Here is a 19,823-nt window from a genome sequence, read left to right as displayed (position 1 = left end):
GTTCTATGCTACAAAGCTACTGTTAGCAAATTCAAGAAGATAGAGATACTACCTTGTACTCTATCAGATCATAATGGATTGAAATTAGAAATAAATGACAGAATAAAAACCAGAAACTTCTCCAATACCTAGAGATTAAATAATACACTATTATATGATGAATGCATAACAGAAGACATCAGGAGGGAAATTAAAAAATTCTTAGAAGTAAACGAGAACAAAGACATATCATATCAAAATCTCTGGGACACTATGAAAGCAGTACTTAGAGGAAGATTTATTTCATGGAGCACATTTAACAAAGAAGTAAAAATCAACAAATCAACAACTTAACACTACAACTCAAAGCCCTAGAAAAAGAAGAGCAGACCAACACCAAAAGTAGTAGAAGACAGGAAATAATTAAAATCAGAGCTGAAATCAAGGAAATTGAAACAAAAGAAACAAATGAAAAAATTAACAAAAAAGAGTTGGTTCTTTGAAAAAATAAACAAAATTGATAAACCCTTAGCCATACTAACGAAGACAAAGAGAGAGAAAACTCAAAGTACTAAAATTCGGAATGAACAAGGAAATATCACAACAGACACGAGTGAAATACAAAACATAATTAGAAGCTATTTTGAAAATCTATACTCCAACAAAACAAAAAACCTCGAAGACATCAACAAGTTTCTAGAGACATATGAATTACCTAAACTGAACCAGGAGGACATAAACAACTTTAATAAATCAATTTCAAGCAATGAAAAAGAAGAGGTCATCAAAAGCCTACCAACAAAGAAAAGCCCGGGACCAGATGGGTTCTCAGACGCGTTCTACAAAACCTTTAAAGAAGAACTCATTCCAATATTCCTCAAAGTATTCCATGAAATAGAAGAGGAGGGAACCCTCCCAAACTCATTCATCTTGAAGAATAAGAAACCTAGAATAGCTAAAGCAATTCTTAGCAGAAAGAGCAAAGTGGGGGATATCACAATACCAGATCTTCAACTCTACTACAAAGCAATAGTAACAAAAATGGCACAGTTTTGGTACCAAAATAAACAGGTAGATCAATGGTACAGAATAGAGGACATGGACACAAACCCAAATAAATACAATTTTCTCATATTAGACAAAGGGGCAAAATATGCAATGGAGAAAAGATAGTCTCTTCAACAAATGATGCTGGGAAAACCGGAAATCCATATGCAATGGAATGAAACTAAATCCCTGCCACTTGCCGCCGCTTTCTGCCGCTTGCCGCTGACCAGCGGAACAAATGACATGTATTCTTCAGAAGTTCATGAAGCAGCTTCCGCTTTATTCGGATAATACCCTCAATATATAAGCAGTCTAATGCATAAGCAATTGTAACCAGATATGTCCATACAATCCTATTAAAGGTCAAGTGATCACAAGCTCAAGCACACATGTAAGATATATCTGTCCCTGCACTATGCGGCTGAACTAATTATGGTACAGCCAAGGGTAAATTCTTCCTGTTTTTCTCAAGGCGCATTCAGCATGCCATTTGGCTCTCTGCCAGTAGCCATCTTTGGATTTTGTGCCATAATCCTGGGCCCAGGGTCTCGCCCGCCACATTTCCCCCTCTCTCTTTATAAAGGAGACTGTGCCTGTCTTAGGTTGTCCACAGCAGAGCAAGATCCAGAGCAAGATTGGACAATGAGGCTCTAGCCCTCATTTCCTGTCTTAGGTTGGTGTGAGCTCCCATGAATCTTACCCATCTTTGACTACTGGTCCAGCATATTTAACCAGACTTGGGGGGATGAGCCAGCATCAATTGCGACAAGAGTTTGGCAAATAATGGCTGTTTCTCTGCGCTGATGTATGCGCGTTTGTATAAACACTATATGCACAGAACAGATACAACACACAATAAACCTCCCACGGACAAAAACCCAAACGATTCTTTTTCCCATTGAACAGCAGACTGGAGAAATGTGGCCAATTGTAAAAATAGGAGGATACAAAATAGAAGAGTTGGTAAGGGGTACAGGATAGGGCCACGTCTTTACTATCCCCCATAGTTCACGAGAGTCTCCTCCATTAACTTGGTGAGAAATCACCAACACCATCAGCGGGAGAAGCCTCCTCATCTTCTTCCTGTTTTTGGGTCTCTGTTGAGGCCTTGACCCATCTCTCCGGCACCCAAATTGACGATTGTGCATCCTGTGGGAAAACACAAACGGGCCCTCAGGTTCAGATTAATATCGGATCCGGAACTTTCCATTGTCCCGATAGAATGTCCTTCCAGAGCACTTGAGGTAGATTTTTTTATTAGGCTCTGAATGACGGTCAGCAGCCGATCGGCCCTCAGAATCGAGATTTAAAAAATTTAAGATGAACAAGGCAACAGATAATTTGTCTTGTGGGGATCTGTATGATGCCCCTATTCCCCCTTTTTGTTTATAAAGCATGTTTTTAAGCGTTAAATGGGCACAGTCAACAATGCTTTGTCCAGTAGGATTATAGGAAATTCCTGTGACATGTTGAATACCAAAGGTGGAAAGGGATACTCTTAATGCCTTAAGGATTAATTCTGCCACAGATTCAGTAAACAAGGATAAGACCTTGTTAGGGGCATAATTCATGTGAACCCATAAAATAGGACCCTTTTGCCAAAACACTCCTGTGGGTAACTTATATGTGGCCAAGACAATGAATGATAAAGGCTTAGCTAGGTCAATACGATCAAGATGAACCTTTTCCATAGCTGTTTCAACAAGCTTGGGAACTGTTTGAGCCTTAGGGGTAAGCACCCACTTAGAAAGGGGGTCAGAATCACCTTTAAGAATATCAAACAGGGGGCCCAAACTTGAGGTGGGTAAATGAAGGTAAGGTCTAATCCAATTAATATCACCCAAAAGTTTTTGAAAATCATTCAAAGTTCTAAGTTTGTCCACCTGAATGGTAATTTTTATGGGTTTAAACATAGTTGCATTTATGATAGATCCCAGGAAATTTTTGGTGTCTGTCATTTGTACTTTTTTAATGGCAATATGTAAGCCCCATCTTTCCAGTGACTTTAGTAAGGAATTATAACATTGCTCTAAGACAGGTTTTTCCTTATGAGCTAGTAAAATATCACCCATATAATGATAGATTAAAAGTTGAGGGTTAATTTGTTGATACATACCAGGATGGAAATTAATCTGATTACTTTGCCCTTCATATGGTCCTCGGCCTGTCAGCATGTTTAGATTCCATTGAGGATTGCCCGCAACTGCATTAAGTCAGGCAGTATCAGAACATAACTCCTGGTTAGCCACCTTCCATTTTAACATGGCTGCATTTTGTTAGGATTGGAAGTCATACCCAATCCCCTTAAAGTCTGATGTGCCTGTTGAAGTGGCCAGGCTTTGGGCCATTCTGTAATTTTGATAATACTTTTGTCAGCTACAGTATCTAATAAGCCCTCAAAACTTTTGCCTTCTATCACTAACTTTCTCATAGGTCTATCTTTTAAATCCAATGTTAACATGACCATATTTTGGCCAGTAGAACCTAATCCTTTATTTCCCCTAATAATATTCCTTGATGGATATTGATCATGGCACCTGGATAAGACCAACAATTGTGCTATGCAATCACCCTGAGCTATTATTGCTACACCTCTTGGTGAAGAATCAAGGATTTTTATTTCTCCTGTAAAATCAGGGTCTATAACTCCAGGGACAATATTTAATCCTTTTAAAGCAGAAAAACTCCTCCCCAGAACTAGTCCCACTGTTCCTTTAGGTAATGGGCCAACAACCGAAGTTGGTATTGGTTGTACTCCCATCTCTGGAGTTAATATTGCTCTGGCGGAGGTACAGAGGTCTGAACATCTACTTTCTCTTTCAGAAGCTCGACTTGATTGTTCTTCTCTTATAGTTTCTAATATCTTTTCCCCGTATCATAACTGTTCTTGAAATTTTGGTTTTTTGGAAGTCAGACAGAAACGAATTAATGTCCATATCACCACAACAACAAACAGAAACCAAACAAGAAAAGGTAATACAAATAACACCTTACACATATTCATTTACTATAGGGCATCCCTGTCTCTTGGGACAGCCTTTCATTACATTCCCTCTCCAGGGGAATCTTCTGTTATGCTCCCTCTCTAGGGGAACCTTCCGTTAAATCCTTAAGGCAACAATTTCCTCAAATAGGGAAACCTTCTCATTAATTATGCTAGCAAAACTGTCTTTTACTTACCCGAGCACTCACCGCTCCCCAAACGGGCCACCACTTGCTGCTTTCCACCACTCACCGCTGACCAGGGGAACAAACGACACATACTCTTCAGAAGTTCATGAAGCAGCTTCCGCTTTATTCGGATAACACCCTCAATATATAAGCAGTCTCATGCATAAGCAAATGTAACCAGATATGGCCATACAATCCTATTAAAGGTCAAGTGATCACAATCTCAAGCACACATGTAAGATATATCTGTCCACGTGCTAAGCGGCTGAACTAATTATCATACAGCCAATGGTAAACGCTTCCTGTTTTTCTCAAGGCACATTCAACATGCCATTTGGCTCTCTGCCAGTAGCCATCTTTGGATGCATGTGGCGTAACCCTGGGCCCCAGGTCTCTCCCGCCCCAAATCCCTATCTCTCACCCTGCACAAAACTCAACTCAAAATGCATCAAGGACCTCAGAATCAGACCAGAGATCCTTCATCTTATAGAAGAAAAGTAGAACCGACATGACGGACTTCAACATGTCAGTTTAGGATCAGACTTCCTTAACAGGACTCCGATAGCACAAGAAATAAAAGCAAGAATCAACAACTGGGATAGATTCAAACTAAAAAGCATTCTCTCAGCAAAGGAAACTATCAGTAATGTGAAGAGAGAGCCTACAGAGTGGGAGAAAATCTTTGCCACTCATACTTCAGATAGAGCGCTAATTTCCAGAAAATATAAAGAACTCAAAAACCTCTACACCAAGAATACAAATAATCCAATCAACAATTGGGCTAAGGAAATGAACAGACACTTCACAGAAGAAGATGTACAAGCAATCAGCAGATATATGAAAAAAAGTTCAACATCTCTAGTAATAAGAGAAATGCAAATCAAAACTACCCTAAGATTCCATCTCACCCCAATTAGAATGGTGATTATCAAGAACACAAGCAACAATAGGTGTTGGCGAGGATGTGGGGAAAAAGGTACACTCATACATTGCTGGTGGGGTTGCAAATTAGTGCAGCCACTCTGGAAAGCAGTATGGAGATTCCTCAGAAAGCTTGGAATGGAACCACCGTTTGACCCAGCTATCCCACTCCTTGGCCTCTACCCAAAGGACTTAAAATCAGCATACTACAGAGATACAGCCACATCAATGTTCATAGCTGCTCAATTCACAATAGCCAGATTGTGGAACCAACCTAGATGTCCTTCAATTGATGAATGGATAAAGAAACTGTGGCATATATATACAATGGAATATTACTCAGCCATAAAGAATGATAAAATTATGGCATTTGCAGGCAAATGGATGAAATTGGAGGATATCATGCTAAGTGAGATAAGCCAATCTCAAAAAAAAGAAGGATGAATGATCTTGCTGATAAGTGGATGATGACACATAATGGGGGGTGGGAGGAGTTAGTGTTAGGGTTAGGGTTATGTTTAGAGTTAGGGTTAGGGAGGGGGGCAAGAATGGAGGAAGAAAGGACTGAATACAGGGAAAAGAGGGGTGGGAGGGGTGGGAGGAAGGGAAAAATAACAGAATGAATCAAACAACATTACCTTATGTAAATTTATGATTACAAAAATGATATGACTACTCCATGTACAAACAGAGAAACAACATGTATCCCATTTGTTTACAATTAAAAAAAAGATAAAAAAATTTACTTCATATATATTTTTCCACTATTTTCCTTGATTATTTATATTCTTCTGCTAACAACCAATCTCTATTCTCTCTTTCACTCTTCCTTTAATTTCTTACTTCTTCTCTCCTTCTCCCTCATAGTGATCACATCCTGTACCACCACTTCTATTTAGAATACATAGTTAAACTGATCTGCAAAGTAAAGGACAGTATAAGAAATGAAATCAGAAAAAAATACAGGAAATGAAAGATCATTTCAATAAAGTGGCAGAAATTCTGAAAAAAAAGACAAGCCGAAGTCCTTAAAATGAAGGAAACAATAAACCAAATTAAAAATGCAATAGAAAGCATCACCAACAGACTAGACCATTTGGAAGACAGAACCTCAGGCAATGGGAAGACAAAACATTTAATCTTGAAAATAGAGTTGAAAATGAGGAGAAGATGTTAAGAAACCATGAACAGAACTTCCAAGAACTGTGGGAAAACATCAAAAGACCAAAAGATTTATTGGGATAGATGAAAGTGTGGAGATAAAAACCAAATGAATGCACAATCTACTCAATGATGTAATATCAGAGAATTTGCCAAATCTGAAGAATGAAATGAATCAGAATCAGACCAGAGACCCTGCATCTTATAGAAGAAAAAGTAGGTCAAAACCTTCAACTTGTTGGCTTAGGATCAGACTTCCTTAACAGGACTCCGATAGCACAAGAAATAAAAGCTAGAATCAACCACTGGGATAGATTCAAACTAAAAAGCTTTCTCTCAGCAAAGGAAACTATCAGTAATGTGAAGAGAGAGCCTACAGAGTGGGAGAATATCTTTGCCACTCATACTCCAGTTAGAGCGCTAATTTTCAGAATCTATAAAGAACTCAAAAAACTCTACACCAAGAATACAAATAATCCAATCAACGAATGGGCTAAGGAAATGAACAGACACTTCACAGAAGATGTACAAGCAATCAACAGATATATGAAAAAAAGTTCAACATCTCTAGTAATAAGAGAAATGCAAATCAAAACTACCCTAAGATTTCATCTCACCCCAATTAGAATGGCGATTATCAAGAACACAAGCAACAATAGGTGTTGGCGAGGATGTGGGGAAAAAGGTACACTCATACATTGCTGGTGGGGTTGCAAATTAGTGCAGCCACTCTGGAAAACAGTATGGAAATTCCTCAGAAAGCTTGGAATAGAACCACCATTTGACCCAGCTATCTCACTCCTTGGCCTCTACCCAAAGGACTTAAAATCAGCATACTACAGAGATAGAGCCACATCAATGTTCATAGCTGCTCAATTCACAATAGCCAGATTGTGGAACCAACCTAGATGCCCTTCAGTTGATGAATGGATAAAGAAACTGTGGCATATATATATATATACAATGAAATATCACTCCGCCATGAAGAATGATAAAATTATGGCATTTGCAGGCAAATGGATGAAATTGGAGGATATCATGCTAAGTGAGATAAGCCAATCTCAAAAAACTAAAGGACGAATTATCTCGCTGATAAGCAGATGAGGACATATAAGGGGGTGTAGGAGGGGTTAGTGTTAGGGTTAGGGTTAGGTTTAGGGTTAGGGATAAGGAGGGTGGCAAGAATGGAGGAAGGAAGGACTGTATAGAGGGAAAAGAGGGGTGAGAGGGGTGGGGGGGAAGGGGAAAAATGACAGAATGAATCAAACAACATTGCCCTATGTAAATTTATGATTTTTAATTAAAATAAATTTTTAAAAAATCATAAGGAAAAAAAAAAGAATGAAATGAAAAATCAAATAAAAGTGGCTTACAGGACCCGGAGTGTACAAAACTACAATAGACCTACACCAGCGCACATTATAATGAAAATGCATACCATACAGAATAAGAATAGAATTTCAAAAGCTGTAAAGGAAAAATATCAGATTACATATAGGGGGAAATTAATTCAGATCTCAGCTGATTTATTAACCCAGACCCTCAAAGCTAGGAGGTGCTGGAATAACATAATACCAAGTTCTCAAAGAAAATGGATGCCAACCAAGAATCTTATATTCAGCAAAGTTAAGCTTCAGATTTGATAACAAAATAAATACCTTCCATGATGAACACAAGTTAAAAGAATTTGCGGTCAGAAAGCTTGCACTTGAGAAAATTCTCCACAAAATATTCCATGAAGGGGCTGGGGATATATCTCAGTTGGTAGAGTGCTTGGCTCACATGCACAAGGCCCTGGGTTCAATCCCCAGCACTGCAAAAACAACAACAACAACAACAACAAAATATTCCACGAAGATGAAATGAAAAAAAAATGGTGAAAACCAGTGAAGGGAGGAACATTAAAGGAATAGTTAATCGAAGGAGAAACTAATTCAAAACTAACAGCCAGAAATAAACCAAAATGACCAGGAACACAAATCATAGCTCAATAATAATCTTAAACTTTAATGGCCTAAACTCATCAATCAAAAGACATAAACTGGCAGACTGGATAAAAAACAAGACCCAACAATATGCTGTTCTCAAGAGATTCACCTCATACGCAAAGACATCCACAGACTGAAGGTGAAAGTATAAGTAAAAACATATCATTCACATGGACACATAAACAAACAGGGTTTTCTATCTTCATACCAAATAAAATGAACTTTAAGACAAAGTTAATCAGAAGGGACAAAGACGCCATTTCATACTGCTTAAGGGAATTATACATCAACAAGAACAATCATAAATAATTATGCTCCAAACAACGGAGCATCTATGTACATGAAACAAACCCTTCTCAACTTCAGAAATCAAATAGACAAGAACACAATAATACTGGGTAATTTTAACGTGACTTTGTCACCACTGGATGATCCTTCAAACAAAAACTAATCAAGGAGCTATAGAACTAAAAAATACAGTTGATGATTTAGACTTAACAGACATATATAGAATATTTCATTCATCAATGACTGAGTACACTTATTCTCAGCAGCACATGGATCCTTCTCTAAAATAGACCATATATTATGCCACATACTATTTGATATCGCATATGTTGGTGTACAACTACAACATTATCTTAAATATTTTTAACATCTGTAGGGTTATTTTGATAGTTCCCTTGCCATTAATACTAAATTTTGTGTTCTTGCTTTTTTCTTGATTAGACTTGTTTGATTTTTATCAAATTTTAGCTGTTATTTCTTCTCTATTTCATATATTTCTGATCCTACTCTTATTGTTTCCTCCTTACTTCATGATTTGAAAGTAATTTGATTGTTATGCTAGCTTCCTTCTGATACAAGTACTTTATGTTATAAATGTCCATCTGAGTACTGTGTCATCTCAGAGATCCTGATATTTTAAGCTTTTATTATCACTTCAAAGCACTTTTTATTTAGTTTTCTTGTGGTTTCTTCCTTGACCTTGAGATATTTATAAATGTGACATTTAATTTCGAAATAGTTTACATGTGGGGGTGGGTTTCTATATATCTTTAGGTGATTGATTTCTAAGGTTAATAATTCATGCAGTGAACACAATCTGTATGATTTCAAAAAAAAAGAAATGGAAATGGTTTTTATATTGATATTATTGGTTATATAACAAAACTGATCAAATTTTATACTTCAAATATGTGCATTTTATTGTACTTCAATTTTGCCTCAACAAAGCTATGGGGGGGAGAAAAAGCCTATCACTCTATCAATAGGTGATGGTGGTTTTAATTTTCCTGCTATTAACTTTTCCTATTATTAACTATGGATCCAAGAGAATCGAACACAATTTGAGTAAGGAGAAATATGAGGAAAACTTTGAAAAGAAAGAACAACCAAGAAATGTAATTGGTTGTGGACCTCAGGAGGTTCACATCTTATATATATATTTTTTTTTACAGAGAAAAAAAAAACAGTGAATTTCTCGAAAGTTATGTCTAACATTTGGTTTGAAGTTATTTCTTTTTCTTTTCTCCAGCTCCTTTCTGCTTTTTCCAAACTTTCATAATAATATATTATGACCCATACCCTCATATTAGTTTATCTGCCATTTTACAAAAAAACTCTTATCTTCATAGATAATATCTTATAATTGTATAAAAGTATTACATTAATGTTAAATTTCACCCATTATATTAAAAAGGGTTATTTAATGAAAAAAGAGTAGTAACTATTACCCTAATACATAAATTTGAAATTTACTATTGTTTTAAATATCCTTGGCAAGAATATTATTCTGTTCAATATTTAGCTCAGTAAATTTTAGATATAATTTTACCAAAACAACCCCTAAGAAGTAGAATAATCAATAAAATTTTGAACAATTTGATATTAATATATATTAAAATGTCTCTTCTTACTAATTTTGGGAGTCTTCTGGTCTGAGGGCAACAGAGAGATAGTCTGATTTTCAGAATCACTGGGAAGTTTATTGACCCTAAGATGATGTCCTCCAATATTGCAGGAGGGAGCAATGAAGTCTTTCAAGCAGAAATTATAGCAATAAACAATCACAAACTCTCTTATCACTTTCTACAATGATACTTAGATGGATCTAGGTGTATTTCTCTTGTCAGCACATGAATTTGCTCAATTCCAAAAAACTAGTTAAAATTTGTAAAACTATTAAGCATTCACCAAAAATAACATAAGCATACTTGATACTTACATTAAGACTGACAATAAATATTTTTATATTAGGAAGTATGAAGCTAAGAAATTGGTATTTGAAAATAAAACAATAGGAAAACTTGTCAATAAATGCATGGAAGATATTTTATAATTTATTTAAGATTTTTAATTTCTAAATATGAAGGTAAGCTCAAATATATAAGCTATGAAAATGCTGCACAGTCTATATTCTTAAATAGTATGGTCTAACAAATAGATAGAAATTATTTGCTAGAAGTTTATGCCATTAATGGTGCTTACAAATGCTGGGAAAATTTTTCTTCAACAATTTTTATTTTTAACAAAATTACACACATTATATTATAGACATCATATGCATTTGCTCAAAGAACGTAAGAAAATATAATGATGACTGCTAGTAAAAAAATATTCTACTTCAGCTATTTAAAATATTCACATTCTGAATAGGACAAAATAACTTTTGACAAACTTTCATTCTTTAATCTAAATTTCAACTTAGGAGAAATTTGATTACTTAGATTTTGCACATCATGCTATCAGCAGGAAGCAATAATGTATGTTATTGGGTTTGTCAGAGAGAGTTATCAAGCAAGTGTGGGAAAACTGTCCCTTACTTTTAGGTACGCTGACATCAATCCATCCTTCTTTACCCCATGCACAACCAGCAAGCAATTTATGAAAATGTCACTTCCAAACATACCCAGAACCCTCTGAGAGAAGTTTTGATTAATTTTCTCCATTTCTTTACAAGAGAGTGATATTGAAGGACCACTGACAGATGCCAACTAAGTTTCTGATCCTTAAAACTAGCTCAGCTGGGAATTGATGAAACAAGTTTAGCACAGACAGTTATAGTAATGGATGGAGAATAAGAAAAAATATGTCTTCTCTGTGGAAAAGAATTTAAAATGATTAAGTAGGCTTAATATGTTCCTCTTTCAATATATCAAGATATTCTTCTTACTAGCAAATAGAGTCTTATGAGTGTAATGCTTTCTTTCGATTTCTCATTTGTTTTCCACCCTAAATGAGTTAGAGTAAGGTAATTGTGCTCAAAGAACATTTCTGTAGAGGGGCTTGAAATACGGAGATGGGGGAAATTACATACATATATTAGGAATCCTAATAAGTTAGATTCTTTACATATAGGAGGAGGCCCTAGAATACGTATTTTACAAGCATTCTAGATAATCTTGTAGTAACTAAATCTTAGAATCTCTGTTTTAGGATACTTATGACAATTAAAATGGCTTTGTGAAGACCTGGTTCCTTAGGATTTTTAAAGTCTTTTGTTGGTTTTGTTTATTTTTATTGACCAGTACCGTGTAAGTCAAAATGAAGTTTTTGAGGTAAGAAAAATAAACTTAGTGTATTATATGATAACTTCTGTATTGATCTCTGCATCTGTTAAGAAGTTGTTTTCTTGTCAACTTAGAGAAAAATTGGTGTTTCACTCTCCAGGTGATGAGTCTAAAAATGTCTAAAGCTTTGAGAAAAGTTACTGAAAATAGTGAGATTTCTATATCATTGACAATCCTCTCCTCAAATAATAATGTACACAGGTCAGTAGATGAAAACTACAAGAATGTAATTAGTTGTCCACCCACTCAGACATGTTTTAAAATACCATTGACACTGTAGTTCCGGATTTCTCATGTAGTTTTTTTTTCTTTTTTTTTTTTTTTTTCCTTTTCCATAAATTCCACATTATTTGTCAAGTTAAATATGTTAGGAAAGATTCCAAAACCTTTTTTTAACTAAACATCTCAAAATCAATGAAAAAGTAATGGGAGGCATTTGAAGATGACTGATAGACAGAACTCAATTGTACCTCCACAAAGAACCAAACAATGAGTGTACAATGCATTTCAAGGTTAGTAATTGTGGAAGAAAACTATAAATCAACAGGAGAAAAACAGATAACTTATAAAAGCCAGAGACCTGGGACAATAACATAGAAAGAGAAACAAAATATCCCAAAACTTTCCACCCAGCTCTATAGCCAGAATCACCCTTCTGCAGGAGTAAGGATGCAAGAGAGAGTCCTTGTATATTCTATCAGCATTAATACTGCAATTCTATCCATTGGAAAGTTTCACAATCCTCAGAGGCTTGTATCCTATCCTAACTGGATAAGTAACCTGAAATCTTCAGAGAAGACTTGCTTTAGAAAAGTATTTCACATCATCTCCCAGCAAACCCCTTTGATGCTATAGCCAGGAAGCAGCTTGAGAGGGAGCTATTTTCTGAATGTGGAGTGCACTAAGGGTCAGAAACTCCTGCATATTCCTGTCTCTTGGATCCCAGATACATTCCACTGCACTGGATAAGTGGGTAACTACCTCATGACTAGGTTCAGCAGAATAACTGACTCAAACCAAGTAAATGTGCTATACTATGGGAAACAGGTGTCGTGACATAGAGCAGAATGGAGGGAAACAGAGTGTGCCTCCTTCAAGAACAAACCAGAAGTTAAGGGAGCTTAACATGCGAGGTAAGGGGCATGGCCAGTCATGTGCAGATTCACACTAGTGCCAGGACTAAAGGCAGCCACAATGTGGTTCCCTCCCTCCCTGACCCCCAACTGCCCATGGCCCTATCACTGACAGAATGAGGAAAGAATTCCATGGCTTCACTGATATCTTGCCCATAGGGGCATCCTGGGTGGTCTAGAACAAACTCCTATTCTGTATGTTGCCCCATCCTATGAAGCACATGATTTAAGGAGGTCTGAAAAGAAATTTTGCCTTGTGCTTGCTGTGTTCTGCTCTCACTTGCTCCCACAGACACTTCAGCTAATGTAATGGGTGAGAAGGGGAGAAAATATCATCTGTCACCCCACCTTTGAGTGTGTAGTCAAGGGAGGTCCATGGAGGAATTTTTCTTAGGTCCGACTGAGACATCTCCAGCTTCTGTCCTCTTCTGCTCATTCCTAGTGAGCATTACAGATGGAAGAGAAAATCTCCAGTCATCTCCCTGTCCCTAGGCATGCACAGTTAACATTGGGCACCAGGGCCTGTTCCTAGGTGGGCATGCTCACAGTAGTACCAAAGAGAAACTTCAAAACTCCTGTTGCCACCATACAATGTCCAACCTCACTGATCACCCCTACACATTATTCGATCATGCACTACTCACAGGACTTGGCATGAATACAACAGAGAGGGTGCTATGGTACCTGCCATAGTCTGTCCTTATAAAGTGCCTGGGTTCATACCACTGTCTAGTCAAAGGACAAGTACTTTAGTACCTTCACCACTACTGATGTTGCCAGTACCAAAGAACCTTAGAGGTAAGAGAGTCAATATTAACAATGTCTGAGGAAACCTCCATCAGCTGTTAGGAGCCAGCATTCCCACTGTAGATGTATCCATGCTGTGGACACCATGCACACCTTTCTTTAAACAACTCACTTGCCTAAACTGCTAAAGTATACCCACTGTTGCAAAATCTACAGAGACAGTGGGTTTATCCAACTCCCAAATGACATGTGCAGTGCCCAGATTCACCACCAATCACATCCAAAGAAACTACAGGAAGACTATGCTATGGTGCTCAGCTGGAAATCAAGTCAATATTTCATAACAAGCCAATACTCAAGACATGTTTTCAGGAGAAATCTGCTTGTTAAGAGGTCATCCCATAAAAGTGGGATAAATATAATACTTTAGATGCACAAATGTCAATGTAGGACCATGGGAAAGAAAGAGTTTGCATGTATATGTCACAAGTTCTGCTGTATGAATACCTATAAACACATAACCTCCAAAAGATCATAACTTTCTGGTAATAGTTTCCAAAGAAATAGAAATAGGTGGGCTGGGGAGATAGCTCAGTTGGTAGAGTGCCTGCCTTGCAAGCACAAGGCCCTGGGTTCAATCCCCAGCACCGCCAAAAAAAAAAAAAAAAAGAAATAGAAATAGGTGAAATGCTTCATAAAATTTCAAAATGATGATGTTTTCTTAAAAGCTCAAAGACATCCAAGGAAAAATAGATAAATGGTTAAATGAAATTAGGAAGATAACGCAGAATATGTTTGAAAAATTCAGCAGAGAATAAAGGTTTCAAAAAGGAGTCAAACAGAAATCTTTGAGATGAAGAACTCAATAAGGAAAATTAAAAATACAGTTGGAAGCTTTGAAAAAAGTCTAGATTAATCAAAAGAAAGAATATTAGAGCTTAAAGACAGGCTTTTGAAATAACATGTTGAGATGAAAGAAAGGGAGAAAGGAGGAAGAAAGAAGAGAGACTAATGACATCCTTCAAGATATATGGGACATTATTCAGCAAGAAAGTATCTGTATCATTGCATTGTCCAAAGGCAATGAAATAAAAGATAAGGGCATAGAAAATCTATTAAATAAAAAAAAAAATTTGAATTTGGGCAAAACATGGACATCCATGTACAGGAGGCTTACATAACCGCAAGTAGACATGACCAGAAAAGATCTTAAGCACAACAAATAATAATAAGACCCTCAAAAATACAGGACAATGGAAGACTTTAAAATCTGGAAGAAAAATTACAAGCCACATTGAAGGAGATTTTCATTAGACTAATAGTAGATTTCTTAGAAGCTCCATAGTCCAGGAGGGAGTGAAATGATAAATTCCAAATCCTGAAAGAAAATAACTGACAATGAAGGTTACTGCATACAGAAATGTTATCCTTCAAAAACAAATAAGAAATAAAATCTTCTAAGATAAGCAAAAACTAAGAGAATTCATGATGATAAATCAGGTTTACAGAAAATAATAAATCCAGAAGTGAAGTAAAAACAATTGCTATCATGACAGCATATGAAAATATAAATTCCACTGGAAGAGTTGATACACAAAAGAAAAATAGAAAAATAGAAAAAATCATTAATATAGTAATCCATTAAACCATAAAGATAAATAAGAGAGGAAGAATAAGGAATATTTAAGACCACTAGAAGAAAATTACAATGTGACATAAGCCCATACTTTTAAATGAGAACCTTGAATGTGAATGGATTACATTCTCCAAATAAAAGATATAGACTCCGCCTGCACCAGACTGCTGTGCCTGCACAGGACCTATCATGCCTGGCTCCCCATCTACCAACATGGGGCTTTCCCAGTCATCTCCATCTTGGGGCACTACAACTGCCACCATGGCCACCTCAACATAATAGCCTCCACTTGGGGGTCCCTGGACAGGGGGCAGCCACCCACCACTGCCCCATGGGCCACAGGGCTGCAACTCTGAACAGGACACTCGACACCACCACGTGGCCAATGACCACTCCCCCGTCTCTGAAAGCAGTCACCTGTCTTGTGACACCATCACCACCATCTTGGATTACCTCTGCTACAGCTATTACCATCTTCAGCTGGGACAACTAGCATTTTGGGACACCAGCCAGAGCCTCGAAGCCCATTATCAAGTTACCTACAACCTCCAAACACCACCCTCCAGCCAACAGAGCCCAGCACTTGCAGCTATGACGACCTGCAGCTTGCAACACCTGGCCTGATCTGCCCACTAGAAAGAAGCTCTCCGTGACATCCTCACAGATCCTGGTGCTCAGCCCTCAGGACCTCCTGAGATAGAGGTTCCTGATTGAGAACTCAAAAGTGTGTGTGTTGGGGGCGGGGGGTGAAGTACAGTTTAAAGAATAAATTAGGGATGATATAAGATGATATAAGGATGATATAAGGAGCTAAGACAAGGCTCCTACCTCACATGAGTGCACCCCAAAGGATATTCCTGGGGTGCAGTCTCCTAATGGAGCTAGAAATTGCTGTACCTCACCTCCAGGAGTTCTGAATGCAAGACTAACCCACCCACCCTAGTAACCTTCACCATCCTGAGGGTGGTGATCCCAGCAAACTCCAGACAATCCCACTTATCAGATGAGAAGGGAAGCAGAGAAGATGTCAAACTTAACAGAAAAAATTGTTCAATCCTCCTTCTAGATATTTTTTTTCACTTTGTTTTCCCTACTCTCACAACCGCAATATTTTTGAAACCAAGTATTTTTTATGCACCAGGCTACTAAGAACCGTGATGTCTGATTAGTATATTGCGATTTTGATGTATATTCTTTTATTTTTACATTTTAAATCATTTTCTTCTATTATTCTATTTTATTATTTTACTTTCTACAGTTTCCTCTCACTTATCTGTTTTCTCAGAGTATTTTTCTCTCTTTTCTACTACTAACACTTAACTTCTTTAGATCTTTATTTCATGCTTACTATGATCTAATACCTCTATATTCTCACCTCTTACCTCATTAACATCTCATCCTACACTACCCTGTTCTCTCTTTATCCACCAATAGAAACTGTAGACCATTCACAAACCTACTATTTATATTGTTGATATCAATCAAACACTCCATTTCTGGTCATTGTGATAAAATGGTAAACATCTTAATAGGAGCTATTTGGTTTAAGACTGCATGCTGTTTGCATTGGGTACCAATATTGGTCTCCCCCTTAAAGGCAAGGTATTGGAAACCTGCAGAGACACTATAAGTCTGTAAGGTAGAAACTGTAATACCTCAGATCTGCAATGCCAGAGGTGAAGACATATGAAAAACATGAAAAAACAAAGAAAGAAAGGGCCCCAAACAAACCAGTCTGCTCCAATAATAAAATCAATTGCTAGCATGGTAGAAAAAATGTCAGAGAAGGAGGAGTTCAGAATGTACACAATTAAAATAATCTATGAAGTAAAGAGAACAAATGCAGGCAACAAAAGATCACTTCAATAAAGAACTACAAGAACAAATGCAAGAAGAAAAAAATTACTTCAGTAAAGAGTTATAGAGTCTGAAAAAAACTCCTTGAAAGGAAGGAAACAATAAACCAACTTAACAATTCAATAGAAAGCATCACCAACAGGCAAGATAACTTGGAAGCGGAACCTCAGACAATGAATACAAAATATATAATCTTGAAAATAAGGTTGACCACACAATGAAGATGGTAAGAAACCATAAGTAGAACTTCCGAGAATTATGGGATAACACGAAAAGATCAAATTTAAGAATTATTGGGACTGAGGAAGCCTCAGAGATACAAACCATAGGAATAAACATTCTATTCAATGAATATCAGAAAATTTCCCAAACCTGAAGAATGAAATGGAAAATCAAATATAAGAGACTTACAGGACTCCAAAAGTACAAAATTACAATAGATCCATATCAAGGCACATTATAATGAAAATGTCCAGTACACAGAATAAGGATAGAATTTTAAGGACTGCAAGAGAAAAGTATCAGATTTCATATAGGGGGAAACCAATTTGGATCTCAGCAGAATTCTCAACCCAGACCCACAAAGATAGGAGGTACTGTAACAACATATACCAAGTTCTGAAATAAAATGGATGCCAACCAAGAATTTTATATCCAGCAAAATTAAGCTTCAGATTTGATGATGGAATAAAAACCTTCCATGATAAACAAAAGTTAAAAGATTTTATAACTAGAAACAGAGCATCATCAGCAAGATAATTCTTGAGGAGGAAATGAAAAACACCAAAGAAAATTATCAAAGGGAAGAACTACATTAAAGGAAAGTCCAATTGAAGTGGAAACCAAGTCAAATTAAAAATCAAAAATAAACACAAATGACCAGGAATACAAATCACTTCTATTGAGACCATGTTAATGGCCTAAAATCATCAAACAAAAGACATAGACTGGCAGATTGGACTTTTTAAAAATACCCAACAATATGCTATCTTGATTACATCTCTGAGGAAAAGAATCCACAAACTGAAGTTGGTGAAAAAAGCATACCAATCACATGGACTGTGTAAACAAGCAGGAATTTCCATCCTTATATCAGATAAAATGGACTTCAAGCCAAAGTTAGTCAGAAGGGATAAAGAAGGACATTTCATATTACTTAAGGGAATCATATATCAAAAAGGCATAACAATTATAAACACATATGCCCCAAACAATAGAGCATCAGTGTACATGAAAAAAAAAAAAAAAAACTCTTCTCAATTTCAAGAAGCAAATAGACGACAACACAATAACAGTGGGTGAATTTAACAGACTTCTCTCGCCACTGGATAGATCTTCCAAAAAAAAAATAAAAAATAAAAAATATAGAACTCAATAATACAATCAATAATTGAGATTTAACAGACACACATAGAATATTTCATCCATCAGTGAGTAAATATACTTTCTTCTTAGCAGCACATGGATCCTTCTTTAAAATAGACCATATATTATGTCACAAAGCAACTCTTAGCAAATATAAAAAAAAAAAATACAGATACTCCCTGCATTCTATCTGATCCCAATGAACTGAAAGTACATATCAATGATAAAAAAAAAAAAAAAATAGAAGGTACTCCAACACCTGGAGACTAATATGTTGTTTAATGAACAATGGATCAATGGATAGCAGAAGTCAAGAAGAAGATGAAAAAATTATTAGAGGTAAATGAGAACACTGGTATAACATATCATAATCTCAGGGACAGTATGAAGGCAGTGCTAAGTGGTAAGTTCATTGCATTAAGCTGATTCATTCAAAGAATAAAAAGTCAACAAATAAATGTCCTAACATTACATCTCAAAGCCCTAGAAAAAGAACAGATCAACAGCAAAAGTAGGAAAACACAGGAAATCACTAAAATCAGAGCTGAAATCAATGAAATTTAAACAAAAGAAACAATTGAAAAAGTTGACAAAACAAAAAGTTGGTTCTTTGAAAAAATAAATAAAATTGATAAACCCTTATACATGTTGATGAAGAGAAGAAAGAGAAAACTCAAATTACTAAAATTTGTGATGAAAAAGGAAATATCATGACAGATAGTATTGAAATAAGATAATTAGAAACTATTCTGAAAATGTGTACTCCAATAAAATAGAAAATCTCAAAGACATCAACAAATTTTTATGGTCTACACAAACTGAATTAAGAGGATATACAAAATTTAAGCAGATCAACTTCAAGCAATGAAATAGAAGATGCTATCAAAATCCTACCAACTAAGAAAAGCTCTGGACCAAATTGATTGTCAATTAAGTTCTATAAGACCTTCAAAGAATAACACCAAGACTCATCAAAGTATTCCATGAAATAGAAAAGAAGGAAAATCTTCCAAACTCATTCTATGAGGCTAATATCACCCTGAAACAAAAACCAAAGACACATAAAAGAAAGAAAACTTCAGAACAATATCTCTGATGAACCTAGATGCAAACATTATCAGTAAAATTCTGACAAATTACATACTAAAACATGTTAAAAAGATAGTGTACCAGGATCAAGCTGGGTTCATCCCATGGATGTAGGATTGGTTCAACATCCAGAAATCAATAAACATAATTCATCACA

This window comes from Sciurus vulgaris, assembly GCF_902686455.1.
Source record: "Sciurus vulgaris genome assembly, chromosome: 3".
Lineage (NCBI taxonomy): Eukaryota > Metazoa > Chordata > Mammalia > Rodentia > Sciuridae > Sciurus > Sciurus vulgaris.
Note: the sequence above shows the minus strand (reverse complement) of the source record.